Here is a 24,229-nt window from a genome sequence, read left to right as displayed (position 1 = left end):
AATTTACATTCCCACCAACAGTGCAAGAGGGTTCCCTTTTCTCCACACCCTCTCCAGCATTTATTGTTTGTAGATTTTTTTGATGATGGGCCATTCTGACCAGTATGAGGTGATACCTCATTGTAGTTTGTTTGTTTGTTTGTTTGTTTGTTTGTTTTTGTGATACATGGGCTTCTCACTGTTGTGGCCTCTCCTGTTGCGGAGCACAGGCTCCAGACGTGCAGGCTCAGCGGCCATGGCTCATGGGCCTAGCCGCTCTGCGGCATGTGGGATCTTCCCAGACCAGGGCATGAACCCATGTCTCCTGCATCGGCAGGCAGACTCTCAACCACTGTGCCACCAGGGAAGCCCCTCATTGTAGTTTTGGTTTGCATTTCTCTCATAATTAGTGATGTTGAGCATCTTATCATGTGTTTTTTGGCCATCTATATGTCTTCTTTGGAGAAATGTCTATTTAGGTCTTCCACCCATTTTTTAATGATTATTATTATTTTTTTATACTGAGCTGCATGAGCTGCTTATAAATTTTGGAGATTAATCCTTTGTCAGGTGCTTCATTTGCAAATATTTTCTCCCATTCTGAGGGTTTTCATTTTGTTATGGTTTCCTTTGCTGTCAAAAGCTTTTAAGTTTAATTAGGTCCCATTTTTTATTTTTGTTTTTATTTTCATAACTCTAGGAGGTGGGTCAAAAAAGATCTTGCTGTGACTTATATTAAGTGTTCTGCCTATGTTTTCCTCAAAGAATTTTATAGTGTCTGGCCTTACATTTAGGTCTTTAATCCATTTTGAGTTTATTTTTGTGTATGGTGTTAGGGAGTGTTCTAATTTTCTTCTTTTACATGTAGCTGTCCAGTTTTCCTAGCACCACTTATTGAAGAGACTGTCTTTTCTCCATTGTATATTCTTGCTTCCTTTGTCATAGATTAGGTAGGTGACCATATGTGTGTGGGTTTATCTCTGGGTTTTCTATCCTGTTCCATTGATCTATATTTCTGTTTTTGTGCCAGTACCATACTGTCTTGATTACTGTAGCTTTGTAGTATAGTCTGAAATCAGGGAGCCTGATTCCTCCAGCTCCCTTTTTCTTTCTCAAGATCACTTTGGCTATTTGGGGTCTTTTGTGTTTCCATACAAATTGTAAAATTTTTGGTTCTAATTCTGTGAAAAATGCCATTGGTAATTTGATAGGGATTGCACTGAATCTGTCGATTGCTTTGGGTAGTATAGTCATTTTCACAATGTTGATTCTTCCAATCCAAGAACATGGTATATCTCTCAATCTGTTTGTGTAGTCTTTGATTTCTTTCATCAGTATCTTACAGTTTTCTGCATACAGGTCTTTTGTCTCCTTAGGTAGTTTTATTTCTAGGTATTTTATTCTTTTTGTTGCAGTGGTAAATGGAATTGTTTCCTTAATTTCTATTTCTGGTCTTTTATTGTTAGTGTATAGGAATGCAAGAGATTTCTGTGTATTAATTTTGTATCCTGCAGCTTTACTAAATCCATTGATTAGCTCTAGCAGTTTTCTGGTGGCATCTTTAGGATTTGCTATGTATAGTATCATGTCATCTGCAAACAGTGACAGTTTTACTTCTTCGTTTCCAATTTGGATTCCTTCTATTTCTTTTTCTTCTCTGATTGCCGTGTCTAGGACTTCCAAAATATGTTGAATAATAGTGGTGAGAGTGGACACTAGGGGTGCATGTATGTTTTCAAACTATAGTTTTTTCTGGGTATATGCCCAGGAGTGGGATTCCCACTAACAGTGTAAGAGGGTTCCCTTTTCTCCACACCCTCTCCAGCATTCTTCCACAGTCTTTATGCCCTCACCATGTGTTATTTTCTCTCAGGGTACTTATCACTGCAAAATAGTACATATTTATTTATAATCTGCTCTTCCTCTGAATTATAAACCCTCTTGTGCTGGGTTGTCTGTTTCATTTGTACCCATCTCTCCAGTACCTAAAATAGTGCTCGGTCAGAGTTGGCTTCCAGTTAATGAATGCATGAATAACTTGGCTAGGTTAGTGGTGATGGACACAGAAAGAAGGGAACCAGTTTCAGAGACGTTTAGGAGATAAATGCAGCAGGACTTAAAGATGAATTGGACATGGAAGATAAAGGAGATTGTGTTGTCAAGGATGCTTGCTTGGTTTGTGACTTGTTCAGGGATGGATAATGATATAATTCACCGAGATAGTGGTACTAGGAGATCAGATTTGGAGGAATGATACCAATTTGATTTTTTACTTTAGAGGGAATTTTACTTTAAAAAAATTTTTTTTGATTTTAAGATAATTTTAGATTCACATAAGAAGTAGTACAGAGAGATCCCATTGGTCCTTTACCCAGTTCCAAAACTATAGTTCAAGACTGCAAACAAGATATTGATGTTGATACAGTAAAGATATGGAAGAATTCCTTCTGTCACCATAAGGATCCTTCCTGTTACTCATTTTTAGACACCCACTTTCCTCTTGTTCCTTGTCCCTGTTCCTCACCTCCTCTTATTCTTAACCCTTTGTAACCACTAGTCCATTTCTATAATTTTGTCATTTCAGGAATGTTATTTAAATGGAGTCATACAGTATGCAACCTTTTAGGACTGTTTTTTTTTTCACTGAGCATAATTCTCTGGAAATTTATTCAAGTAGTTCCTTGTCAGTATTTCCTTGTTCCTTATCAATATTTCATTCCTTTTGATTGCTGAATAGTTTTTTGTAAAACACATATACCACAGTTACATAACCATTCACTGTTGAGGGATATATGGGTTGTCTCCAGTTTCTGACAATTACGAGTAACATTGCTATAAACATTTGTGTACAGGTTTTTGTGCAAAAGTAAGTTTTTATTTCTCTGTGATAAATGTGGAGGAGTGCAATTACTGGGTCATGTAGTAGTTGCATGTTTAGTTTGAAAGACACAGCTAAATTGTTTTCCAGAGTGGCTGTACCAATTTACATTCCACCAGCAACGCAGCAGCATATGAGTGATTCAGTTTCTGTGCATCCTTGCCAACATTTTGTGTTGTCAATACTTTTATTTTAGCCATTCTGATAGGTATATGGTGATATACACTGTGATTTTAATTTGCATCTTCCTAAGTTCTAATGATGTTGAACATATTTCCATGTGCTTTTTTGCCATCTGTATATCTTCTTTGATGAAATGTCTGTTCGTGTTTTTTGTCCATTTTCTAATTGTATTGTTTGGTTTTTTTGCTGTTGGGATTTGAGAGTTTTTTATATATTCTAGATGGTAGTCATTTGATGGATATGTGGTTTGCAAATATTTTTTCCTAGTCTTTAGTTTCCTTTCATCCTCTTAATTGTGTCTCTGAGGAAAAAAAGTTTTAATTTTGAGAGGTCTGGTTCATCAGTGTTTCCTTTTATGGATTGTCCTTTCGTTGTCAAGTCTAAGAACTCTTTGCCTATCCTCATATCTTGTAGATTTTCTTCTGTGTTTTTTCTAAAAATGCTGTAGTTTTACACTGTACATTTATTTCTGTGATTCTTTTGCATTTAATTTTTGTATTAGATGTAGGATTCGGTCAAGATTCATTTTTTTGGCTTACGGCAGTCAGTTGTCCCAGCATTATTTGTTGAATAAGCTATCTTCCTCCACTCAGTTCTTTTACCCTTTTGTCAGAAAGCTGTTGAGCACATTTGTGAGTCTGTTTCTAGGTGTTCTGTTTCACTGATCTGTGTGTTTATCCCTCCACCCACATCACACAGTGTTGATTACTATAGCTATATATAGGCTTTAATATTGGATGGGTTGATTATTTCTTTATTCTTTTTCAAAGTTGCTTTAACTATTCTAGTTTCTTTGCTTTTCCATATAAATTTTAGAATAATCTTATTTATATCTACAAAAAAATCTTGCTGAGATATTGCAGTAAACCAAGTAAACTTGGAGACAGTTGAGATCTTTACTATGCTGAATCTTCCAATCCATCAATATGGTGTATCTTACCATGTATTTAGCTATTTTTTGTTTTTGTTTTTGGCCACAATGTGCAGCTTATGGGATCTTAGTTCCCCGACCAGGGATTGAACCTGGGCCCTCAGGCCCTCGGCAGTGAAAGCGGTGAGTCCTAACCACTGGACCACCAGGAAATTCCCTATTTAGCTCTTACTTAATTTCTTTCATCAGTGTTTTGTAGTTCGCAGAATACAAGTCCTGTACATATTTTGTTACATTTACACCTAAGTATTTTTTGAGTAATTATAAATGGTATTGTAAATATAATTTCAGTGCCCACATGTCCATAGTATATGGAAATAATATTGATTTTTGTATGTTTATCCTTGTATCCTGTGACCTTCCTAAACTCCTAATAGTTCTAGGAAATGTTTTGTATATTCCTAGGGATTTTTTTTTATGTACTATCATCTCAAGATAGGGATAGTTTTATTTCTTCCTTTCTGATTTGTATGCTTTTTATTTCCTTTTCTTACCATATTGTACTAAGTAGACTTTCAGTACTATACTGATTAAGAGTGGTGAGAACAGACATTCTTGCCTTGTTCCCGATCTTAAGTATAAAGCATTTAGCCTTTCACCATCAAGTATACTGTTAGCTCTAGGTTGTTGCAGATGCTCTTTATCAGGTTAAGATATTTTTCTGGGAGGCCAAATGACCTTCACTTCAGCAGATTACATTTATAACATAGTGATTAAAAGAGATTTAAGAGTCATACCAACCAAATGCAGTGGGTGAACCTTGATTGTTTCCTAATTGAAAAAATTTATGAAGCAATTAGGGAAGTTCAAACACTTCCATGTATATAAGATGCTACTAGTGAGTAGTGTTAAGTTCATTGGCTGTGAGATGTTTTGCTTTTTTTGTTTTTTTTTTAAGACCTTATCCTTGAGAAATGCATTTGGAAACATTATTAGATGGAATGATATGCTGTTTAGGATTTGTTTTAGCCAGTCTGATGGAGGAAGAGTAGAGCTTATATATGAAGTGTTGGTGGTTGTTGTTGCGTTGTAAATTCTCTCTATCTTTGTATATATTGAAATTTTTCCATAATAAAAGGTTTTAAAATATGGAGTTACGAAGAAGAAATTGTCTAGACCAGCATTCCTTTTTTCAGTAAGACACAGGATGTTCACAAATGTGCAATACCACACCCATCTATAATTATACTGTTATGTGTAGCTCCCAGCATACCAATTTTACGTCTTTCAATCCTCTGGTTCTCAAGAAAGCCCTGTGAGAGTGCCAATTAAAGTCACATTTTTATTGAGATATGACTTGAATCTGACTGATTATTGGATAAATCAGGGAAATACTTCAGGAAATAAGGCCAAAAAGCCTTATTTGGGGTAAAAAAAAATATTGATTCTGCCTTCAACCCTCACCCTTATTCCTTCATGTAGTATTGGGGAAAGTTTTTTTTTTTAATCTCCTGCCAACCCAGAAAAACCTCTCCAAAAGACAGAAAACAGTTACTATTGAATAAACATTAAACCAGATTTCCGCTTGCATCATAGGCAACCTGCTGATGAGATTAAAAAGGGTGGGGTTTCTTTCTGTTTTTGTAATGTAGCTGAGCAATTATGTACATGTTCTCGAGCTTAATTGTAATTTGTCCTCATTTAAGGGGACTGACAACACAGTTAGCTATACATTCTTTCATATTTATCCTAAATTCACCTGGCAGTTGGGCTATCTGTGCTAGTGAAAAGAAAACTTCTGGTATAGTGTGATGAGCAGGTGGTGACAGTTTGGAGCTAGGCACTAGGTAAACTTCCACAATGACAGGGAGATAGGATCACTATCTTTCTTGATGTTTACATTTCAAAGAGATGGCTCCCAGGCTCTCAAGAAAAACATTCCTGGTTTGTAATGGTCACAGAGGCTTTACAAGTTTACATACATATCAAAGGCATAGAGGAAGGATTTACAAATACAAATTTTCTCAAAGAATATTCTAAGAAAAAGGGCAGGGGTGGCGGCACATATCTTTCCCTTTGGGCAAAAGGGAAGATTCAAGTTTTAAGTTTTCACCAGCAAACTGCTAGTCCCCTAAAATCCTAGAAAACTGTAACCACTGCCTGTACCTTTTTCCTGCCTACATCCTCCACTATCTAAGGATAGTTGGGATACTATTCAAAGCTCACATTTGCTTCTGTTTCTATCTTTTGCTTTTGTTGTAGAAATGGTCACATTGTGTTGTGACTGCACGTTGAAGTATTTGTTTCTAATGTTAAACTAGGCTCCTGGAGGAAACGAATTATTTCTTTTCATTACTAGATCTCTGGTGTCTTACAGAACACCAGTGCCTAGAATAGAGTCTGGCACATTGTAACAACACAGTAAGTATTTGTTGAATGAATAAAATAAAGAGTAATCAGTGTCTTTTAAATAACAGAATGTGATAGGCTGAATAATGGCCCCTAAAGATAACTGGGACCCTGTGATGTTACCTTTTGTTTTGGTTTGGTTTTTTAATTTATTTATTTTTGGCTGTGTTGGGTTTTCTTTGCTGCACGCAGGCTTTCTCTAGTTGTGGTGAGCATGGGGCTACCCTTCGGTGGGGTGCACGGGTTTCTCATTGCGGTGGTTTCTCGTTGCAGAGCACGGGCTCCAGGAGTGCGGGCCTCGGTAGCTGTGGCACATGGGCTCAGTAGTTGTGGCTCACGGGCTCCAGAGCACAGGCTCACTAGTTGCGGTGCACGGGCTTAGTTGCTCCGCAGCATGTGGGATCTTCCCGGACCAGGGCTCGAACCCGTGTCCCCTGCATTGGCAGGTGGATTCTTAATGACTGCGCCACCAGGGAAGTCCCTGTGATGTTACCTTACTATCGCCTTAAGTTACCTTAATATGATTGAATTAGGGATTTTGAGATGGTGAAGTTATCCTGGATTATCTAGGGGTGCCCAAGTGTAATCACAGTTGACTTTTTATGCGAGAGGCAGAAGGAAATTTGACAAGAAAGCAGAGGTAGCCTAATGATGGAAGCAAAGAGAAATATGAAGATGCTATGCTGTTGGCTTTCAAGGTGGAGGAAGAGACCATGAGCCAAAGAACGCAGCTCTAGTGGTTGGAAAAAGAAAGGGAGTGGATTCTCCCCTTGAGCTCTACTAACACCTTGGTTTCAGCCCAGTGAAACTGATTTCAGACTTTTGACCTCTAGACAGTAAGAGAATAAAATGCGTTGTTTTAAGCCACCAAGTTTGTGATACTCTGTTACAGCAGCCATAGGAAACTAATACACAAGATGAGTTCTCTAAGGATAAAAACAGTGGAAAATAATACTGGATGGGTAGGAAACTGGGATCAAAGGAACATAGTGAGAGTCAGTAGCAGTAACCATTATAGGGTAATGAGACCCTCAACCTAGGCATACTTTAGGGATGGCAGTTAGAGACATTTCAGTGATGGAATTTAATTAAGAGCATTTGGTGACTAGGCTTGGAATGCAGGGGGCAGAACGTTTTGAGATGGGCAGAGCAACTGTAAGGTTATGATGTCATTCTGAACTAGGGAAAATAGTAAAAAGGTTTGAAAAAGCATGTGCCAGGTTCAGGTTTGGACAGACTGAATTTGAAGTATAAGAAAAATACTAAAATGGAACTGCTAGTAGGCAGTTAGAAGTATTTTGCGGAAAGTTGGGATAGTCGTTCATGTAGCAGGTTTTAGAGTGGATAAAATCAGCTAGGGAAAGAAGAAGGTTGAAGATAGAATCTCAGAGTCTTAAGAGCCAAGGAGAGAGAATCTAGACCTAACGACAGAAGCTAGTCAGGGTGGTGACCATGCACAGATGACAACTGTTTGTCATTTGTTAGACCTTCTGCCCCCTGGCAGAGGAGAGATAAGATCATTTTGGTCTCTATCAACTTCTGACTTGTTCATGAGGTAGCTCAGGTTTGGTCTAAGATAGACCAATGTTTGATCTGCACTTCAGGGATAGATTTGTAGGCCTTGCTAAAACCAAAATAAAAGGAAGAAAACCCTAAGCTGGTCATAAGGAACACTTAGGAGGTCCATGGTCCAAGGCTCTTCTTTGTATGAATTTAGGACTCTGGTGTTGGCACTTTATGGTGTAGTTGGGATGAGTAGACCTGATACAGGGCCTTGTAGCTAGGCTTACAAGATTGTCATCCTGTCTTGCAGATCATGACCTTTTTTCATCCAAGCCGACTGATAGGGCCTCTTATCTGAATGCAATGTCTTGATCTGGCTTTTTTAATGCTTTGTAGTAGTCTACACCTTTATAATTTGGCATATAAAGTGAGTGTCCTTGACACTATTCCTTTTAGAATTTTGAAGCTGTTTTTTTTTTCCTTCAAACTTTTTATTAATGATGAATATACAAGTCTTTATGTGTGGGTAGTCATCTGTCAATCTTGATAACATACTTAAAACTGAATAATAATTTTCTCAAAAATATCAGTCTAGTTATAGTTCCTTTTTTTAAATTAAGAATATTTTTTTCTTTCTATTATCATTATGAACTCATGGCTTTTTATGATGTATTTTTGATACAGCTTGTTGACTTAGTCATCAGGAACTCTTTTAAAGCAGGTCCCTATGTCCCTTGACACAGCCCTACACACACACACACACACACACACACACGTATATGTTTGTGTATATATATTATATATTTTTGAATCTCAAGGGCAGGGGATTGAGCTAGCCATACTCTGTTTAATAGCACATTTTTTACACTCATGTCTACAAGGCCCATTTTTTCATTCTTACATTTCTACTCCATTCTCTTCCCTATTCCCTATCACCCCACACCATGATAGGCAAACGTGCTAATGAATTTAATGCGTATCTTACTAACCTTATAAATTTTATTAGCATCCTTGCTTTCTACTAATATCAGTATATCCCACACTCACGATGTACCACCTTCCAGAGCACATACAAAGAAATCTCACATATATTTTGTACCTCTCATAGGCCATAAAGGAAATAGCCATCCTTCTAAGGAGTCCTCACTCATTTTTTAGTGTTAGAGATCAAAATCTTGAAGACTGTAACACACATGTACTGGTGGGGTGATATTGTTTAGAGCTCCTTTAGAAAACAGAGCCAGAGATTTATTTACAGGATATTTTATTTTCCATTTTAGTTCCAACATTACTTTAAAACTTAACTATTGAAATTTAACTTTTTGTAAACTAAAACTGTGCTATCTTTTTTTGTTTTGTTTTTTATTTTTTTATTTTTTATTTTTTATTTTTTGCCGTACGCGGGCCTCTCACTGTTGTGACCTCTCCCGTTGCGGAGCACAGGCTCCGGACGCCCAGGCTCAGCGGCCATGGCTCCCGGGCCCAGCCGCTCCGTGGCATGTGGGATCTTCCTGGACCGGGGCACGAACCCATGTCCCCTGCATTGGCACGCGAACTCTCAACCACTGTGCCACCAGGGAAGCCCTGTGCTATCTTTTATAGTTCAGTGAACCATATAAATATCATTCTAGCTGAAATCATTGAATTATGGCCTTAATAAAATTTTAGTTGAATTCAGTTTTTTACTATTATCATGTTAGCCCTCCTTTACCTTCTTCTGTCCTTGGCTGTCCATATTACTGACCCTTGACTTTTCAGTATTGGATGCAGTTCATTATTGCCTCTTGCTTGAGGCACATACTGGCTTTTCCTAGCTCACAACTTTTGGCTTCATCTTATATTTTGACACTTCCATACACTACCTCAATAATGCCTACCTGTTTCCCTGCTTGGATTGGTCCTGAAACCTCCCCACAACCTAACTATTCTATAATGCAATTTCTAATATGAGTTTAAAAGATGTGTGTATATCAACTAAGAGTATTTGACATTGTTCAGAAAGATTAAAAAACTGTGTTTAAAGAAGATTAGTAAAACAAAAATTGTAATTTGAGTGCCATGTTGAGGAATTTATAGTGAGTAGGAGATGATTTCTGGTCATAACCCACAGGGTAGAAGAGGAAACTATATGATATTAATGGCTTTACTAATAGTGAAGCAACTTTGCTTGCATTCCTGGAATAATGCGGTGTTGGAATCTGTTTGCTAAAGATAATTTTCTTAGAATGTTTGCACTGATATTGATAACTGATACTGTTATGTAGTTTTCTTTCTTTGTATTATTATCTGGTTTGTTTGCATATTATATTTCCTTCATAAAAGGAACTAGGAACTTTTCCTTTCTTTTAAATGCACTGGGATAATTTATAGAGCCTTGGGACTATCTGGTCCTTCAAGATTTGGTAGAATTCTCCAGTGCTTTTTTATAGGATTGCTCTTTAATAACTTAATTTTTTTCAATGATAATTGGTCTGTCCCAGCTTTCTAATTGTAATGGGGTCAGTTTTGGTAACCTGCATTTCTCTAGAGAATTATCTGTTTCATATAGGTTTTCATAGATTTGAATAGAGATATCTATTCTCTTCACTATTAATTCCTGTTTTTATCCTTACTTTTTTCTTCCATGGCTTTCTTTCCATTTACTTAGTTTTTCTAGTGTTGTGAGCTGGGAATTTAAATTAAGCTGGACTTTATGTTTCCTGTGCTCCTGTTCTGATCTTCTTGGTTATTTTTTTCATATTTTTCAATTCAAAGTGAGATTAATCTTTCTGGTGGTCACTTCAGCTCTTCCTCAGGCTCTTTGCTAGAGTTCTTCCTTTCTCTGGCATTTTTTTTCAGTCTACCATTGCTCATCACAGAGCCTTTTACCTGGGGAAGTGAGGATCAGGAGCATACAGGGCTGTGACGCTGGGAATTGTTGCTTTTTCTCTCTCTCTTTTTTAAACAACTGTGTTGAGGTAAAATTCACATACTATAAAATTCATGCTTTTAAAGTGTACAATTTAATAGTTTTAAGTATGTTCACAAAGATCTTCAACTATTGCCACTAATTTTAGAACATTTTCATTACCCCAGAAAGAAATCCTGTACCAATTAGCAATCACTCCACATTCCTGCATCCTCCTAACCCCTGGGAACTCCTAATCTACCTTCTGTCTTTATGGATTTGACTATTCTGGACATTTCATGTAAGTGGAATCATATAATATGTAGCTCTTTCTATCTGGCTTCTTTTACTTAGCATATTTTCAAGATTCATTCATGTTGTAATATGTATCAGTACCTCATTCCTTCTTATGGATGACTAATATTCCATTGTATGGGTATATCACCTTTTGTTTATCCATTCATCTGTTGATGGACATTTGAGTTTCCATTTTTGGTTATTACAAATAATGCTGCTATGACCATTTGTGTAAAAGTTTTTATTTTAACATATGTTTCATTTCTCATGGGTGTATACTTAGGATGAAATTACTGAGTCATATGTTTAGGCTATGTTTAACTCTTTAAGTAACTACCAAACTGTTTCCCAGAGCAGTTGTATTTACTATTTTACATTCCCACCAGCTATGTATGTAGGTTCCAATTTACCCAAATTCTCAACAAAACATTTTATTGTCCCCTAATTATTTTTTTTATTGTGGTAAAATAAAAATGTAAAATTTACCATTTTAACTATTTGTAAGTATACACTTTGGTGCCATTAATCTAAGTACATTCACAGTGTTGTAACCATTATCATTATCCATCTGGAGAAGTTTTTTTATAATCCCTTACTGAAACTCTCTACCCATTAAATAATAATTCTCTATCTGCTTTTCTCTCCAGCCTCTGGTAATCACTATTCTACTTTCTGTCTCTGCATTTGACTGTTCTAGAATCCTCAGAATTGGAATCATATGACACTTGTCATTTTGTGTCTGGCTTATTTCACGCTGCATGATGTCTTCAAGGTTCATCCATGTTGTAGCATCTATCAGAATTTCATTTCTCTGTAAAGCTGAATAATAATCCATTATATGTATATACTACTTCTTGTTTATCCATTCATCTGTCAATGGACATTTGGGTTGTTTCCACCTTTTGGCTATTGTGAATAATGCTATTATGATCATGGGTCTACAGATATCTCTTTGAGTCTTTGCTTTCAATTCTTTTCGGTATATCTGTAGGAATGGAATTACTGAATCCCATGGTAATTCTCTGCTTAACTTTTTGAAGAACTGCCATACTGTTGTCCACTGTGGCTATATTATTTTACGTTCCCAATAGCAGTGCACAAGGGTTCCAGTTTCTCCACATCCTTGCCAACATTTGTTATTTTCTGTGTGTATACACACACACATACACACATGTATATAAAATATACACACACACATATATATTAGCCATATTAACAGACATGAAGTGGAATATTGTGGTTTGAATTTTTATTTCCTGACATGTTGAACATCTTTTCATGTGCTTATTGGCCATTGGTATGTCTTCTATAGAGAAATGTCTATTCAAGTCCTTTGCTTATTTTTAAGTTGGATTCTTTGTTTTCTTATTGTTGAGCTGTAGAAATTCTTTATATATTCTGGATATTAACCCTTTATCAGATACATAATTAGAAAATATTTTTTCCTGTTCTGTAGGTTGCCTTTTTATTCTGCTGATAGTGTTCTTTGATGTACGAAAGCTTTTGTTTATTTATTTATTTATTTTTAATTTTTCTTTATTTTTGGCCACACTGCTTGGCTTGCAGGATCTTAGTTCCATGACCAGAGATAAAACTCTGGCCCTGGCAGTGAGAGTGCTGAGTCCTAACCACTGGACTGCCAGGGAATTCCCCCAGAAGCTTTTAATTTTGATGAAATCCAATTATTTGTCTATTTTTTTCCTTTGTTTCCTGTGATTTTGGTATCCTATCCCAGAAATCATTGCTAAATCCTAAGTCATGAAGCTTTTACCCTATGTTTTCGTCTAAGAATTTTATAGTTTTAGAAATTACATTTAAGTCATGTATTCATTTTGAGTTAATTTTTGTGTATGGTGTTAGGTAAAGGGTCCAGCTTCATTTTTTTTGCAAGTGGATATCCAGCTTTCCCAGCACTATTTGTTGAAAAGACTGTCTTTTCCCCATTAAATAGTCTTGGCACCCTTGTCAAAAATCATTTGTCCATATATGTGAAGGTTTATTTCTAGACTTCCTATTCTATTCTGTTGGTCTGTATGTTCATCTTTATGCCAGTACCACAATGCTTTGATTATTGTAACTTTGTATAAGTTTTGAAATCAGGAAGTATGAGTACTCCAACTTTGTTCTTCTTTTTCAAGATTATTTTGGCTTTTCAGGGTCCCTTGAGATTCCATATAAATTTTAAGATGAGTTTTACTATTTCTGCAAAAAAAACGGCATTGGAATTTTGATAGGGCTTGCATTTAATCTCTAGATCACTTTAGGTAGTATTGCCATCTTATCAACATTAAATCTTACAGTCTGCAAATACCTGATGTTTTTCCATTTACCTATGTCTTCTTTACTTTCTGCAGTGTTTGTAGTTTTCAGTGTACAAATCTTTTACCTCCTTTGAGTTAATTCCTAAGTATTTTATTCTTTTTGATGCTATCGTAAATGAAATCCTTTTCTGTATTTCTGTTTTGGCTTGTTCATTGTTAGAGAATAAAACCACAACTGTTTTTGTTTTGATTTTTTATCCTGCTACTTTGCTGAATTTGTGTATTCTAACAGTTTTTTTTTGGAACCTTTACATTTTCTACATATAAGATCATCTGTTGTCATCTGTTGCGGACTATTATATATAGAATGGATAAACAAGATCCTACTGTATAGCACGGGGAACTATATTCAATATCCTGTGGTAAACCATAAATAATGGAAAAGAATATGAAAAGAATGTATGTATGTGTAACTCAAATCACTTTGCTGTACAGCAGAAATTAACCCAACATTGTAAATCAACTATACTTCAATAAAATAAATTTTTAAAAAAGATCATGTCATCTGTGACTGAGATCATTTTACTTTTTCCTTTCCAATTTAGATATCTTTTATTTATTTTTCTTGCCTGATTGCTCTGGCTAGAAATTCCAATACTGCGTTAGGTTGAAATGGTAAAAGTGGGCATCCTTATCTTGTTCCTGATCTCAGAGGAAAAGATTATAGTCTTTAACCATTGAGTATGATGTTAACTATGGGTTCTTTAAAGATGGTCTTTATTGTGTTGGGGTATTTTCCTTCCAGTCCCAGTTTATTGAGTGTTTTTTTAATCATGAAAAGGTGTTGAATTTTGAATTTTGTCAGATGCTTTTTTCTACATCACTTGAGATGATCATGTGATTTTGTGTCTTCTTTCTGTTAATGTGATGTGTTGCTTTAATTGGTTTTCATACGTTGAACCATTCTTGCATTCCAAGGATAAATCTCATGGTGTATAATCATTCTAATATTCTGAATTCTCTTTGCCTAGTGCTTTATTGAGGATTTTAAAATCAATATTCATAAGGAATATTGGTCTTTAGTTTTCTATTCTTATAGGGTTTTTGTCTGGCTTTATTATCAGGGCAATGCTGGCCTCATAGAATAAGTTAGGAAATATTGCCTCCTCTTTAGTTTTTTGGAAGAGTTTCAGAAGGAGTGGTGTTAGTTCATCTTTAATATTTGATAGACAGTAAAACTATCTGGTACAGAACATTTTTACTATTGGGAGGCTTTGATTACTGGTTCAGTTGTTTTACTAGTTATATGTCTGTTCAGATTTTCTACTTCTTCATAATTCAGTTTGGGTAAGTTTTGTGTTTCTAGGAATTTGTCCATATTATCTAGGCTATACAATTTTTTTGTCATACAGTTATCCATGGTTTTTCCTTATAATCCTTTTTATTTCTTTTGACTCCATGGTAATGTTGCCAACTTGCATTTCTGATTTTAGTACTTTGTGTCTTCTCTGTTTTATTTTTAGTCAGTCTCACTAAAGGTTTGTCAATTTTGTAGATCTTTTCAAATAACTGATTTTGCATTTGTTGATTTTTTTCTCTACTGTTTTTCTATTTTCTGTTTTATGTATCTAGGCTCTTGTCTTTATTATTTCTTCCTTCTGCTAGCTTTGAGTTTAGTTTGTTCTTTTTCTAGTTCCTTAAGTTGTAAAGTTATGTTGTTAATTACAGCAGAATTTAAAATATCTTTATATATATATATTTTTTTAATCCTTATTTTTTATAACATTGAAGTGTTTTATCCAAGAATAGGACAGGTTTTTCAGGTGACTTTAATGTCATTCAAGACTGTTCTAGGGACTTCCCTGGCAGTCCAGTGGTTAAGACTTCACCTTCCAATGCAGGGGGTGCGGGTTTGACCCCTGGTCAGGGAGCTAAGATCCCACATGCCTCGGGCCAAAAAACCAAAACATAAAACAGAAGCAATATTGTAAAAACTCAATAAAGACTTTAAAAATGGTCCACAACAACAATAAAAAAATCTTTAAAAAAAATTTTTTTAAAGACTTTTAAATTTTTTCTCATATAAGTTTTTCATATTTCTTGTAAATTCACTTCCCTAAATCTTTGTATAAATGAAGATGATTGATTTTAGTGTGTTATATCCTGGTATGTCACTGATCAGGTTTATCATTGATTCTCTGAGGTTTAATTTCAGCTATAGTATTATATCATCAGCAAATAGAGATAGTTTTATTTCCTCTTTACTCATCCTTATGCCTCTAATTGATTTTGCTTGTGTACTTGTATTGGTTGATACATCTAGTACAGTGTTGAATAGAAGTGAAAGTAATGGGCATCCTTGCCTTGTTCTTGATCATAGTGGAAATGTCTCTAGAGTTTCTTCATTAAATAAGATACTGGCTTTAGGACTAAAGTATATGTACTTATCTTGTTGAGGAAGCATCCCTCAATTCCTGTTTTCTTGAATATTTTTATTATCAGTGGTACTGAATTTTTTTTAGGCTTTCTCATTATCTCTAGATATACTCATAATTTTTTCCCTTAGGTATATATTATAATATACTGTGGTTAAGTGGTATAATAAGGGGAATCGATTGTTGGAGCTCAGAGTCAGGAAAGGGTGCAAAGAGGAGCTTAACACTGGAACTGAATCTGAAGGCTACAGAGAAGTTTGACATGTAGGAAAAGTAGGGAAGACATTCAAGATTAGAAATAATTACAGAAATGAGAATGATGTCATGGAGATAATGTATGAGTCTGTCATAGGCTTTGGATACTAGACTGCATTTCCCAATTCATACTCCTCCTCTGATGCCTTCTCTCCATTCTCCTGGTTATGTGTATACTTCCACCTTCTTTAAATGAGCATCTTTGTTTTATTCACCCTAGTACACCAGCTCTCATCCATTATTATTTTATACTGTTATAAAATAAAAGTAACACTGTTACTTTCCTATTTTTTCCTCTTGCTAGTTTCTTTTAGCCAGAATGCAATGCCTTATTTAGATATCATTAATATTTAGTCCTTCTACACATTTAGTCTCAGCTAATCATGTGAATCATTGGCAATTTCTTTCTTTTTTTGTTTTTTTCAGGATGTAAGAGCAGTCCTAAAACCACAAAGTCAACTCAAACTCAAGACTCATCATTTTGGGGGCCAGTAAGGAAAAGACTCAAAAAAAATGAACCCTGGAACTTCATATCAGAAAAACCCTGCTTATATGAAGACAGAATAAAGAAACAGAAGGACAAAAATGAAAGTTTACAAATAATTTCAATCACCCATACAAAGATCCTCACTGTAGAAAGAAGCCATAAAAATAATGACTTTGGCCAGAATTTCAGCCTGAAATCAGTGTTTGTTAAGCAACAGAAGATTGCTAGAGAAAAAACACCCTCAAAATATGAAATACAAAGAACTAGCTTCAGGCAGGATTCAAATTTACTTAACCAACCAAAAATCAAGACAGCAGAAAAACGCTATAAATGTAACATTTGTGAAAAAGCCTTCATTCACAATTCATCCCTTCGTAAACATCAGAAAAATCATACTGGAGAGAAATTATTTAAATGTAAAGAATGTTTGAAAGCCTTCAGCCAAAGTTCAGCTCTTATTCAACATCAAAGAACTCATACTGGAGAGAAACCCTATATTTGTAAAGAATGTGGAAAAGCCTTCAGCCATAGTGCATCCCTTTGTAAACACCTAAGAACCCATACTGTGGAAAAATCCTACAGATGTAAAGAATGTGGTAAATCCTTCAGCAGAAGGTCTACCCTTTTTATACATCAAAAAATCCATGCTCGAGAAAATCCCCACAAATATAACCCAGGAAGGAAGGCATCCAGTTGTAGCACATCCCCTTCTGGATGTCAGAGAGTTCATCTCAGAAAGAAGTCCTATTTATGTAATGAATGTGGCAACACCTTTAAGTCTAGTTCATCTCTTCGTTATCATCAGAGAATTCACACAGGAGAGAAACCTTTTAAATGTAGTGAATGTGGGAGAGCCTTCAGTCAGAGTGCATCTCTTATTCAGCATGAAAGAATTCACACTGGAGAAAAGCCTTATAGATGTAATGAATGTGGAAAAGGTTTCACTTCTATTTCACGACTTAATAGACACCGAATAATTCATACTGGAGAGAAACTGTATAATTGTAATGAATGTGGTAAAGCCTTAAGTTCCCACTCAACACTCATTATTCATGAGCGAATTCATACTGGAGAGAAACCATGTAAGTGTAAAGTGTGTGGGAAAGCCTTCAGACAAAGTTCAGCTCTCATTCAACATCAGAGAATGCATACTGGAGAAAGACCCTATAAATGTAATGAGTGTGAGAAAACATTCAGGTGTAACTCATCCCTTAGTAATCACCAGAGAATTCATACAGGAGAGAAACCGTATCAATGTCTGGAATGTGGGATATCCTTTGGCCAAAGTGCAGCTCTTATACAACATCAAAGAATTCATACAGGAGAAAAACCCTTTGCATGTAATACATGTGGGAAAACTTTTAGGCAGAGCTCATCACTTATTGCGCATCAAAGAATTCATACTGGAGAGAAACCCTATGAATGTAATGCATGTGGAAAACTCTTCAGCCAGAGGTCGTCCCTTACTAACCATTATAAAATTCACATTGAAGAGAACTCCTTCAAAGTGGATTTGCATGTGTGAAATCCTTAAACCAAAGCTTATTAGAATACAGTTGGCCCTGTTTATCTCTGGGTTCCACATCCATTGATTCAAATAACTGCAAATTTTAAATATTCAGAAAAAAAATTCCAGTAAGTTCCAAAAAGCAAAATTTAAATTTACCACACACCGGCAACTATTTTCATAGCATTTGCATTGTATTAGGTATTACAAGTAATTTAGAGATGATTCAAAGTATATGAGAGGATGTGCATCGGTTATATGCAAATTCTACACCATTTTATATAAGGGACTTGATCATCCTCAGATTTTGGTATCTGTGGGGGGGTCCTGGAAATAGTCCCTCATGGATACTGAGGGACAACTGTATACATACTTGAGAATGATTTAGTAAATGTAATGAATATGATAAAACTTCTATTTTAATTTAGTCCTCACGGTTATTAAAGTCTAAGGATAAACCTTGACTGTGTAATAAATATGTGGGACACTTTCATACCTGTCAGTCACTTTTTAAAATATCCTGAGACAAATAAATCACAAAATATTGATTTTGGCCATTTGTAAGATAAAAGGTAAGGTTTTTCTCTTTATACAGCATTATACACTTTATGCAACATATAAACAGAAAAATCTGGGTGCAGGGGTGCTGGATTTCTCATTAGAAACCAACTGTATAAGATAAAGATAATAGCATATTTATTACAACTAACATTTTAATAGCAAACAAAATCTTAAAATATATGCATTTATAGAGCCAAGGACCAAATAATAGATAAAAATAAACTGCAAACTACCTCAGTCTGGAACTTGCCTTTTCCTAAACTGTTGTCAAACTTTGTACATGGTTTTCATCAAAAAAGAGGCAAAACAAAAACAAAAAACCCCTCTGTTCTCTTCCTCCTTTATTTTTCTAGTTACTTCCAAACTATACCTGTTTCCCAAATTTTTTATGCAATTTCTAATTTTGTTTTCAGAATTATTTTTCTTTGTTGTATTGAAGTCATATTTATTCTATAACTGTACTTGCTATGTTCTGTACAGCGTGCTAATTTAAGTAGGAAAAATATACTTTGATTAGGTAATCACTTTAAAGTTAAAACTATTTTTTTTAGTTTGCTGTAGAAGAATTCCTAAGAACTTATCACCTGTGGCAAAGTCTTAAAAAGGGATCAATTTCATGAAATAAAAGCATGTTTTCCCCACTTGAGGTTTTCTAGTTTTTAAAAATCTCAGACTCCAAAGGAAAATAAAAGAAGGGAAAGAATTCTAAACCTTTTAAAAAACAGTTTACTCAGTAAATATTTGTTTAACCCCTGAGCCAGGTATTATCCCAGGCACTGGAAATTATTCAGGAGAAAAGAACAGGCCTTCAAGAAGTCATGAATTAAGGGGCAAAAGGAGGGGGTTGAAGAGGTAACAAAGTAAGTAAATTACCATGTGTTAGAGTAGTTTTCACAGAGAAATAGATGATACAATGATACTATGTTACAGAACACAAATGCTGTAGAGATTTGTGCAGGATGGGGAAAGGAGGAATGGACCTAACGAAGGGAGCCCAAAAGGACCAGGGCCAGTCATGCCTGAGCCCAGTTTTGGAAGAATAATGGGAATTCTCCAGAGAGTGAGATGAGTGCTTCAAGGGGAGGGAGCCACATAAGCAAAGGTAAAGGTGGGTGACAGCATGACATGTTTGTAGAACATCTGTTAAGTTGTGAGAATGACAGGTTGAAGCTTGAGAAGGAGGCAGAACTGAAGGTCTTCCTGCCATCCTAAAGAACTTGAATTTGATTCTGAAATTTCTAGAACCAATGAAAGATTTTATATAAGGGAAATTGTTCTGGCAGTAAGGTGTAGAGACTGAATTTAGAAGGTTGAAGACAGCTGAACAGACAAGCCTAGAAGTCTAGAGCCAGAAGACTAGAAATCAGAGTAATTAAAATACACAGTTGGTAGTCAAAACCACAGTATGTGAACTTGGACAGCAGAGTGTACAGATTAGAATGAGAAGCAAGGATCATGGATAAACCCCACAAAAAACATCAGTAAATAAGGAATTGGTGGAGGAAAAGGAATTTAAGATGAAATGGAATGGCCCTAGAGGTAGGAGAAAAGCCAGAAGAGTGATGTCACTGAGCCCAAAGGAGAACTGAATCTCCATAGTGTTGGGTGCCACAGATCACATAACAGAATAAATTGGAATTGGTAGCTAGAATGTTGGAGACCTTGGCAAGAGCAGTTTCTGTTAATTAGGGTGAACAGAAGCCACATTATTCTAGGTTAGAAGATGAGAACTAGTGGGCTGTTTTACACTGTTTCAAGAAGTTTAAATGAAGGGAAGAAAAGAGGGTTGCATTTAGAAGGGAGAAAATTACTTAGCATTTCTGTGTTAATAATTGAGGCAATGTATACACATGCTGAAGATGAACTAATGAAGAGATCATTGTGTGGAACATATTTTCTGAGAGATTATGAAAGAACTAGAGCATAGGTGGAAGAATTTACCTTAGGCTGGAGAGAAAGATAGCCTACAGAAAGATAGGAATGCAGCTAAGTTTCTGTTTAATTTGGAGGTGAAGGAATTTCTATCTGCTGACCTTATTTTCTGTAAAGCCGGAGAAAGATTTCACTTTTTAACATGTTGACTAGGTAGCAATTTTTGGATCTTTGGGTGCTTAAAAATGTTAATGAGTTTCAATCTGTGTTTTGGAGACTTTTTAGGAAGTCATGGCTCTGAGTTCACTCTATACTCCTGTTTCAGTAAGAAAGCTCCACTTTTATTCTATATGTTTGATATCTGTGTTACTTTTTGTGTTTTTTTTTAAGAAAAGAATTTGCTGGTAAATTAAAGTTTAAAAAGTACTTAGGATAAGAAAGAATGCTTTAAAAGAGTGATAAGTCTGAACAGAGACTGGAAAGGATTATAGGAGTTCAAAAAGTGTGTGGAGGTAGAGGGAAAGACATTCACATAGGGGAAAAGTTTGCAATGGAAAGGAAGCATAAGAGGATATGATGTCCTCACTGTACTCTTGTAAGTATTTTTTAAACTTCGTTTTCCAATTATTTGTTACTAGTACATAGAAATACAATTGATTTTTATATATTGACCGTATAGCCAATAACCTTGCTAAATTGACTTTTTCTAATAGCTTGTTTGTAGATTCTTTGGAATTTTCTGCAAACAATGATCATCTGTAAATAATAACCATTTTATTTTTCTTTTCTAGTTGTAATACATTTAAAATTTTCTTCTTACATTACAGTACTATATACAAGCCAGTACAATGTTGAATATGAATGATGGCATTCATTTTTCACCATTTATTGATGTTACCTTTAGTTTGTCTGTGGATATCTGTTATCAAAATAGAAACATACCCCTGTATTCCCAGTGTGCTGTGAGTTTTTATCATAAATGAGAGTAGTAGTTTGTCATATTTATTTTCTACATTTAGTGAAATAATCATAATTGTTCTCTTCACACTTTTAATAGGTAATTATATGGACTGAATTTTTATGCTAACCGATGTTGTGTTCCTGAAATAAATTCTACCTGGTCATGATACATCATCATCTATGTTGTATGTGTTTATAAGATCAGGTTTCTTCCTTAATAAGTAGAAGCTTGATGAAGTGACCAAGATGTGTTTAAGAACTCAGAGCAAAATTTTTTATCATCCAAATCTGAAGGATGGATGGACTCATAATACCTAGAGAGAGGAATGGGATGGTAAGGACAAGAGTACCATGGGAGCAAAAGGCTCAGAAGGAGAGTATATGTAGCATCTGTAGAGACCAGCAGGTAAACAAGCCTTGCTGATGTGGAGGATTCCTGATAGGATAAAAGAAAAAATAATATTGGAAATGAAAGCTAGAGTTAGGTTATTAGAAACTTTAAATGCTATCTGAGAGTACAGGAGTTTGGATATGATCCTTAGATATTAAATCAGAGTATATTTCTGAGGAGCAAATGGCCAATTTGAAACCTGTTTTAGGAAGACTGATGGGGCAGGAGGTTCAAAGTTTCTGGCTTGAGAAACTGGCTGAAGGATGGGTTCCTGAGAAGAGGAGTTTGAGACAGTCTGTGAGAAACGTTTAGTGAGAAGATAAAAAACCAAAAACAAAGGTTAGCTCTGCTCTTGGTGCTTGACAATTGTCCTGCCCAAATTGACATACCGCAGATGCTAAAATTCTTCAAGCTGACAGTGTTATTTTCTTTTTAATTAAGGTGCAGTTATGCTTTCAAAATGAGAGCATATAATTTCAGTTAGTATTGTAAGTCAGCGTGCTTCAGGTTATAAAAACAGTTGTTTAAGGAATACAACTTTCAAGAACTATTTTTAAAGGTTTTTTGTTTTGTTTTGTTTGAGAGAGAGAACTTTCAATGAGAGCATTGGACAAAAAGTGAAGAGACCTGTGTGTTTTCCTGCCCCCATGCTGGTTCAAGTTACATAGTCCCTGGTCTTTTCAACCCTAGAAATTCCATTGTGTTTTCTCATATACCGCTTTACGGTTCCTAATGGTATAGATTAACTCAAATTTTTAAATGTTCATCTTATGTATTTTGGGGGTAGAAACATCATCAGTAACAATATTAGCATATATTGTTTGATAAAATAATCAAGTTATATATTACAAACTAAAATTTTCAATCTAAAAATCAAATTGTTCTAGGAAGATGGAGTAGGCAGATATATACTTTTTGCTATTTTCCCACTAAGTACATTTAAAACCCCTGTATATTATATTTAAAACAATCATAAGAAGATTCTGCAAAATGGAGAGAAGCATATAGGCCAGCTAGGAACCTCAGGACCGGTGATACGGTAGTTCTTTTTGCCTCATATATCCCAAATGTAGAGCTGAAGAAGCAGGAACCGAGAAACAGCAAGAGACATAGACACAAAAAAATTTATAAAACCCCAACAAAGCCTACTTTCATTAGCCAAAGGACTAGGAAAGGGGTGCCCTAGCAAGACAGAAAACTCTTAGGTAATAACCACTCTACTCCAGCCAAACAACACGGAAAAAACGTCCCATCACTACACACACCAACAAAGGCTGAGTGGAGAGCCTAGACTTCCACCCTTACAAGACTGTAAAGAGGGGCCATAAAACTTTGCTGGTGGTGCCAGAAAAGGCCAAGAGCTAGGACATTCGTTCATGCCTGGTGGTAATAAACAACCTCTCTTCCCAGCAATAATAGTGGACACTACATGGGGAACTGGGACACCCCCCTCCCTTCCACTCAGTAGTAAGAGCATCGCATCCTCTCCCTGCTGGGGTGGTATCAGAGGGGGCCTAGTGTAGGGACAGAATTTTTACCACGCCCAACAGTGATGAGGCCACACTCCCACCCCATAGTGCCATTGGAGGCCAAGTAGGGAGCAAACAAGGCACTCTTATCTGTCTCAGCCAGAGCGATATCACTGAAGGCTTAGTGAGGAACTAGAAATCCCACCCTCATCAAGGAATAAAAAGGAGACCCTTAACTCCTTGGGTGTCTAAGGAGGCCAAATGGGAAAGCTGAACTTCTACCCAACATGGCCATTATGAGGAGGAACTTCATAATGCCATCTTTGCTGTAGCAGTATCAAAGCAAGTCAGCTGAAGCAAAAGATTCAAATAAGATCCAGAATTTCATAACATAATACCCAAATTTTCCAGGATTCAACAAAAGACTTTCATCATACCAAGAAGCAGGAAGATCACTTGAATGAAAAAGACAATTAGTAAACATCAACAATTAGGTGACAGAGATGTTAGAATAATCTAACAAAGATTTTTATAGCAGCAATCATAAAAGTACTTCGATGAGCAGTTTCAAAAATGTTTGAAACAGGGCTTTCCTGGTGGCACAGTGGTTGAGAGTCCGCCTGCCGATGCAGGGGACACAGGTTCGTGCCCCGGTCCGGGAAGATCCCACATGCCGCAGAGTGGCTGGGCCCGTGAGCCATGGCCGCTGAGCCTGCGTGTCCAGAGCCTGTGCTCTGCAACGGGAGAGGCCACAACAGTGAGAGGCCCAAAAAAAGTTTGAAACAAAAAATAGAGCCTTATCAAAGAAATTTGAGTCTCAGCAAAGAAGTAGAAAAGATAAAAAAGAAACAAATGGAAATTTTAGAACTGAAAACATGCAGTAACAGAAATTTTAAAAATTCACTGTATGGGCTCAAGAACAGAACTGAGTGGATAGAGAATATGTATGAACTTAAAGTTAGTCTCCTGAGTCCTGTTTAAAAATATTGGTTCCTGGGACTTCCCTGGTGGTGCAGTGGTTAAG

The 24,229-nt window shown here is 35.9% G+C and overlaps 1 long non-coding RNA gene across 4 annotated transcripts in view; it reads left to right on the top strand.

Annotated features, from left to right (window-relative positions):
* The window catches only part of LOC309804465, a 28,037-nt gene extending 11,133 nt beyond the window's left edge, over positions 1–16,904 (top strand). For 2 of the 4 annotated variants that reach the window (XR_014294124.1, XR_014294126.1), the window contains exons 5-6: positions 10,899–11,011; positions 16,385–16,904. This is a non-coding gene — a long non-coding RNA (uncharacterized lncRNA). The remainder of the gene's footprint in view (positions 1–10,898; positions 11,012–16,384) is intronic. The other 2 variants (XR_014294123.1, XR_014294125.1) reach the window with 1 other exon arrangement.
* The last annotated feature ends 7,325 nt before the right edge of the window (positions 16,905–24,229 follow it).

This window comes from Mesoplodon mirus (assembly GCF_964341445.2).
Source record: "Mesoplodon mirus genome assembly, chromosome: 5".
Classification (NCBI taxonomy): domain Eukaryota; kingdom Metazoa; phylum Chordata; class Mammalia; order Artiodactyla; family Ziphiidae; genus Mesoplodon; species Mesoplodon mirus.
This window is presented reverse-complemented; position numbering and strand designations above follow the sequence as displayed.